We start from the raw sequence: 7,195 nt of genomic DNA on the forward strand, positions 1-7,195 counted from the left end.
AGAGATAATATAAAAGATGTAAGGGGTGCTATAAGGGATGATGTAAAAGATGTAAGGGGTGCTATAAGAGATGATATAAAAGATGTAAGGGGTGCTATAAGAGATGATATAAACAATGTAAGGGGTGCTATAAGAGATGATATAAAAGATGTAAGGGGTGCTATAATAGATGTAAGGGGTGATATAAACAAAGTGGGGGATCGATTTGAGGAAATAAACACAGAGTTGCGTATATTTTATGTATTTAAAAAAAAAATTACTCTTGCCATTGTTACTTATTTTTTATTCTTATCATTGTTTATTCAAGTTTATGTCTTTCTTCCTTTTATTTATATGTAATTTCTTATCACTTTATCACTGTATCTTATTGTTGTAATATTCTCAGCTTTTTTTTGTATCTTTTTTAGCCCTGATGAAGTCCTGCAATGTGGGGCGAAACGTCGGACATTAAAACAGTTATAAACTATTTGTTCTTTTTTTGACCGCAACCCTGACCATCTTCTTATATTTAAATTTTTACGGTCAACTATATATACATATATATATGTAAATTTGTTTACTTTTTAGGGACTTGATTCGGTGTTCATACAAGTCAAACGATTCTTGCAAAACTACTATTTCAAAGAGACGACTGACGGGAAGAGAAAAGGACCTTGCTCTCAGACACTTAATGAACCTCAAAGAATCCCCTTATAGTTATAGATCTAAAAAAGCTCAACAAATTATGAGTTATGGCGAAACAGAACTACAACATTTACCCTCATAAAATGCTTTGAGGTGCCTAAAATATAAGAAGTTGGAGAAGGATCTCTTATATCATTATGTGTTAAATGCTATTAGTGAAGTAAGTAAATGACACTCTACAAAGAATGTATATATGACCATAGGACTGGATAAGTTTTTTGTTAAATATTGGACGCCTCTCCAATTACAATGTTATAATGAGTATCAAAGAAAGCATCGGAACTTCACACTGATAGTAGATGCCACCGGAAGCGTAGTGAAAAAAATATGCCGTCCTTTTAGAAATAAATCTGGCTCAATTTTTTTGTACCAGTGCATTGTTACAGAGGAAACCGGAAAAGTCCAATTCCCAGTCTCCCAAATGTTATGATAACTCAGAAAGACATGATAACATAGCAATTCACACGTGGCTTGAGGATTGGAAACGCAGTGGCATAATATCAAGCTCCAAAACGGTTATTTGTGACAGATCTATAGCGCTGCTATCAGGAGTCGTAAAGTCTTTTACCCGATATAAATCTCTATAAGAGTATTATAATAGCTGCTACGAAATTTTATTTAATAATAAGAGAAGGCCCGGAAGCTCCTCAAAAAAGCTATTTCCGATGTTGACTTCGAAGAAAGTTATTTCCAAAGTCTCACGGAAGAAGAGCAATTAGATGAAGAACATGATTTGGATGGGGTAGTAGAAGAAATTATGGAGTTTCAAAATCCCTTTGAAAATTGGGCAAACAAACTACACATGGATGTATAAGGGAAATCACAAAGTACAGGAGAACATCTAAACGTAGTGTACTGTCCCCAATCATAAAATATGTGATCAATTTAACTAAAGACTGGCATTTAGTTACTGGAGTAATGATGCCAGTGTTGGTTATGGTAAGCCAAGAGCTAGTAGTGCACCGGTGGAGAGCTACTTCAATAATTTAAAAAACAGAATATTCAAAAATGATCAATTACCGATGAGGGTGGATTGGTTACTTATAAAACATATTTCACACCTAGATGGACTAGTTAAATTAGCAGCTCCAACCCAAATTGTAAGTTCAACTGAGGGAATGGAATCACTTGTCCTCCAAAGTTGGGATTCCACTGGAACCATATCAACCCTACATCCACACCTCACAAAAGCGATGAATCAACTGGAGACTGTACAACATCTGAGGATTTAGCAAGAGAAAATTGGCGAAACCAAGGTTACTCACTATCTGAAGAACGGTATAAAGATAGACAAGCACCAGTCAAAAGATGAAAAGAACAATTAAACTTAAAAAAGCAAAAGTATAGCAAATTAAATAGTATAAGGTCATATTTCGTTCGCTAGCCAGATTTGATGAATGTAGAAATCACTAAAAGCGCTCCAAGAACAGTTGGGTTGCTAAAACATGGCAACAGAGCCACTGAGCTAAAAACACTGACATTATAGAGGAGAATCAGTGTCCAAGATCACATTAACAAACACTTGTGCCTTTGACAGTTTCGCTCAAGTTGTTTCTTGTGCATAAAATGATATCTCTACATTTAAAGAAGTTATGGAAACAAAAATTAATGGCACAATATCTGGAAAATTTTTAAATGTTTGCAAAGACTTAGTAACGAAAGATATAACCGTGCAAACTTACAGAAACAGATTAGAACTGTTACTGGCAACATACCCTAATCTTAAGGTAATATATATCCTCATTCTTTAATTAATAACGAGAAAGAGAAAAATCTCTGTAGCGACTCTCCTACTATCTGTTGGTCACCGCTCAAGCTGCCGTTTGACTATTGACTATCGACGCTACCCAGCCGTGGAAACGATAACTGTTACAGTCGTCAGGCAAACATCGTATATTTAAATGTTTATTTCTTGTAAATAATTTAACTTATCTTGTATATAACCATTTATTATATTATTACATTCATAAATGTATTGTTTGAATTAATAAAGTTTACAATATAATCTTCTGATCCACTAAAAGGTTACGTCTTATAATTAAAATCTCTCCATTGAGTTCAATTGTCCAGAGAGTTGACTAAACCCAAATTGGCAGACCTTAGTGTGAATGAAAATATACTTAATTGATCAGTAGATTCAAGTGTTATTTTTGGAAATGGATTTTGGAGTTTTATTTAACTAGGATTCCACCTTCCTTAAAACCACTTCGTCTTCTTCCTTCCATAAGGACATGCATCTAGTTCTTGTAGGACTTGCCATCTCCTTCACGACCGTAAGCTAGTTCCTTACAGAGTGGAGTTTTCATCCTGCGACGTTTTACGGCTAGTTCATGTAAATTCATCCTTTCTATTCCTCTCCTAGACAACTACTTAATCCATTGAACATGCATTGTCTTGTCAGAACAAATCAATAATTCAGCGCTTAAGAGAATTTCAGTTCACTCACATATTTTCATTTCATAGAGCATATCATTTAGTGTTATCTTTTTGTTGCAGTTTATTATCGTCGTTTAAGGTAAAACTTTGTATGAAGGCGTGGTAAATATAACTCGCTATCTGTATCGATGATGTATATATATTTTTTACTTTGGGAGGCTATTGATAAAACAATTTCAAAGATGAAGATTTGAAAATTTGTCAGAAAATTACTTACTATTCCTCTATAAAGAAAAGTCTTGAAAATACTTTCCAATGTGGGGCTAAGTAAGCATATTTGAGCGTAAATGGTCCATCTTGTGTTTAAATTGAAGAGCTCTTATGGCAAAAGCCATAAAACCTGTTCCTACTAAATTTAAATTCAGCAATAACATTTTAAAATGATCAAATTATACACTGAATTGTATATTTTTCCCTATAAAGTCAAGAGAACAAAATAAAGATGTTATGTTGCACAGGTGTGCAAATGTGAAACTGAAGGGAATTTTAATTCTATTGTTTTAAAAAAATCGTTTTTTTTTTTACACTTGGAAAAGCATTTCAAGACTACAAAATAGAGCGGGAGATATGACCCATTTTTTGCCCTTCTTTAACATCCGTTATCACTCTCATGTGAAAAGTTTAAGCAAAAGGTGAAAACCTTAGCTCAAACCTTCGTACAAGACTCAACCCTAACTCTATATTGCATCAACTTATCGTAAAATAAGAGTGGAAAGCAGTTCCAGGTTTGATGAATTACAGCACGATATAAAAATCTGAAGAGATAATAAAATCTGATATATTTCAGGCTTGTCTAATACTGAGCCATTGGAAGAGAAGAAACATACATAGTTCACAATGGAATTGGAAAAGGAAGAAAAACTAAGATTTTTGGATATGATGGTAATACGACAAGGAAAGGATATAATAACAGAATGGACAAAGAAGGAAACAAGTAGTAATTTGATATTAAATTACTATTCTTGCCATCCATTTCAGATGAAATTCAATCTAATTAATAATTATATTAACAAAGTTATAAGAATAACGGATGCTAGTAGGCTGAATAGAGTGAAAAATGTGATATTTAAAATAGTTTTGGATAATTTTTACCCCAGAAAATTAATGTATAAAATTTGGGATATAAACCTTAAAAAATGCAAAGATAGAATGGAAAATAAAACAAATAGTAAAGCAATTATTAAGAAATATTATGGATTAAATTATATAAAAGGTTTATCAGAAGATATCCAGAGGTCATTTATAGATTATGATGTGGAAGAATACTCATTATGTTATGGACCTAACAATAAAATTAAAAATTATAGCAATTTAAAGGACGAAATTGAAATAAAAAGTCAATCGGGATTAATATATAAAAATTACATGTTCAAATTGTCCAGCAATCTATATAGGTGAAACTAAGCAAATGTTGGGGGATAGAATATATCAACACAAAAATGATACAAGAAATAAAGAAAAAGATCCAAATAAAACAGCATTAGTACAGCATGCAGCCAAAAATCAACATAATTTTGATTTTGATAACACCTTAATTTTACATAAAGAAAGCAATTTGTTTATAAGAAAAATACTTGAGTCAATTTATATATCAGAGAACATCAATTACACAGTTAATTTTAAAACAGATACTAAGAATTTAAACCAACATTATGCTGAGATTTTAAGCAAAATAAATTTATAAAAATATTGGAGAAATTTGTTACTATTTACAATTAATTTTAATATGGAATTTTGAGAATTAGAATAAATACCAAATTGAGACAAAAATGCAATTTAAATTAATTTTAAAACAAGGCTGACCTGTGTGAGTGGGAGGTTATAAATAATTTGTGTATATGGTAGTGATTTGGTGGATAATTTTAAAATAAGAAGATTTAGATATTTATGATTTTTTTAAAAAAATAGGTAACTAAACTTAAGCTTATTAATAATAAATATGACTTTCTAATAATTGACTTTTTAATAGGTTTTTAACTTATAATTAATGACCTAGGCAGAATAGCCTGCAAAACAAATTTTAAATTTTAATGTGAGGAAGAATTTATAATTGAAGGTATATAACATATTATTGGTGATAATGTTGTTATAAGTGTTACAAATGAATGTATTAAAGTTGTTAAATGTTTAGATTGTTCTTGAGGATGGCCGAAACGTTGGACTGTTGAAATAAAAAGCGTTGAGACAAAAAAGGATACAATTTTTGATTTATTTAATAAATAATCACCTGTCTCAAGAAATTGAAATAATATATTTAAAATACATAGTTACTTCATAATTATGTTAAAAAAATCTGTTATTTTCTTGTGCTGACTTACCTTATTTAAAGTTTTGTAAAAGCTAAAACGAATTGGATTCATTAAACTGAAGTGATTAAAAACATTTTGATTCCAGCGCACTAAATTGTTTCAAGAGTTAATTAAATGTTTAAAATATGTAAATTTATATAAATAATTAAGCCGTGACTGTCATTATGCTCTGTTCTTTATCTTCTTCATTTTCTTCATCAATGGTTTCTGCTGTGAATACCTCGGCCAAGGTCCAGCTGTTGTAATCAAGATTAGACATTTTAGGGAGTGTTGGATGAATAAAGTGAAAACAGCTACTGGTCTTCCTTGAATATATTTATTACTTATTCGTTAAACAGAAGGTGAGTCCAAAATACAATCTGTGTCGTGACTAATGAATGATACAATGAAGAATAGTTAGAGAACACCTCAACAACGTAAACGGACCACTTTTCTATCTGTCGGAATGGCAGTAAAACCAAAGATGTATGTTCATATTGTAATGTTAAGACTTATGAATTACGGGAAAAAAAGTCTGAAATCTCATAACTCAAATTGTTCTTCGTAATCTATCTTTCTTAACCTTACAATTTGAACAAAGTTTTCAGAATTTTCCCCGTAAATCATCCGTTTTAACATTGTACATCCGTGGTTTTACTGTCATTCCAACTGACAGTAAATAGGTCTCTTAACACCTCACAATCAATCAGCTATTGAAAGCTACCTAGTTTGTTTGCTACTTAGGGGAATAGAAAAAACAACTTTATAATAATGAAGTGGAAAATTAATGATAAACAAAAAGAGGCTCAATTAAATATGAGGGAGAAATAAAAATGTTGAAAATAATTGTAGCGGCGGCAAGTCCACTGATGTGTAATAGTGGGGACCTCTCACTCCGCACCAAGACAATCAATTTATTTGTTGAGAACTATCAGGAAAAATGTCGAAGAAAAAATGAATGTTTATTGCGTACTACAAGAAAATGTATCTTACACATCCTACTCTTAATAATTCTATAATGAAAATTGGGGTTTCAGTTCAAACAGGATTGTTTCAGCAGTCTTGTACATGGGTTAATTTTATATCTAACTGAATTATCTACAATGTTTATTCTGAAGGAGTTTTTAATAAAAGGCTTTCTTTTAGAGATAAATGAAAATTAGATTGAAAAAGTTTGATTTTTGCCTTTTGTTGTTGTTGAATTATTTGAATCGTGAGCGTGTCAGATCCTTATAACCCTAACCGAGTTTTATAATAGCAATAACTTTAATCATGCAAAATTAATCGAACACGTATCAAAACTCGGTTAGGGTTGAATCTGACTCGCCCATGTTATGATTAAATCTACCAATCAATTGACTCTTCTGATAGGAGGTAATTCAAGAAAGAAAAGATCGCAAAAATCAGACTTTTTCAATCACGTTTTTATTTATCTCCAAAAGAAATCCTTTCATTAAACTCCTTCAGAATAAACATTGCAGATAATGCAGTTAGATATAAAATTAATCCTCAGAAAAAATTGATTATTGTGAAGCTGAATTTTTTTTAACATCATATTCAACGTAGAAAAACGTTTAAATCAATATCGAAATGTTATGAAAGTTGAAATATCTATATCGATTGGTATTTTTTCTATTATTAAAATCTTTAATATTTTTATTCTGCAGGATTTCAGTTTCCAGAATAATATGTGTTGTTAATTTATTTTCATTTTCCTATTTTCCGTCCGAATCTATTCATTTAATTGAATTATTATCATATTAACTATACAATTTTACTTTATATAT

Source organism: Halyomorpha halys, unplaced genomic scaffold (assembly GCF_000696795.3).
Source record: "Halyomorpha halys isolate HHAL.00 unplaced genomic scaffold, Hhal_1.1 Scaffold962.1, whole genome shotgun sequence".
NCBI classification, from domain to species: domain Eukaryota; kingdom Metazoa; phylum Arthropoda; class Insecta; order Hemiptera; family Pentatomidae; genus Halyomorpha; species Halyomorpha halys.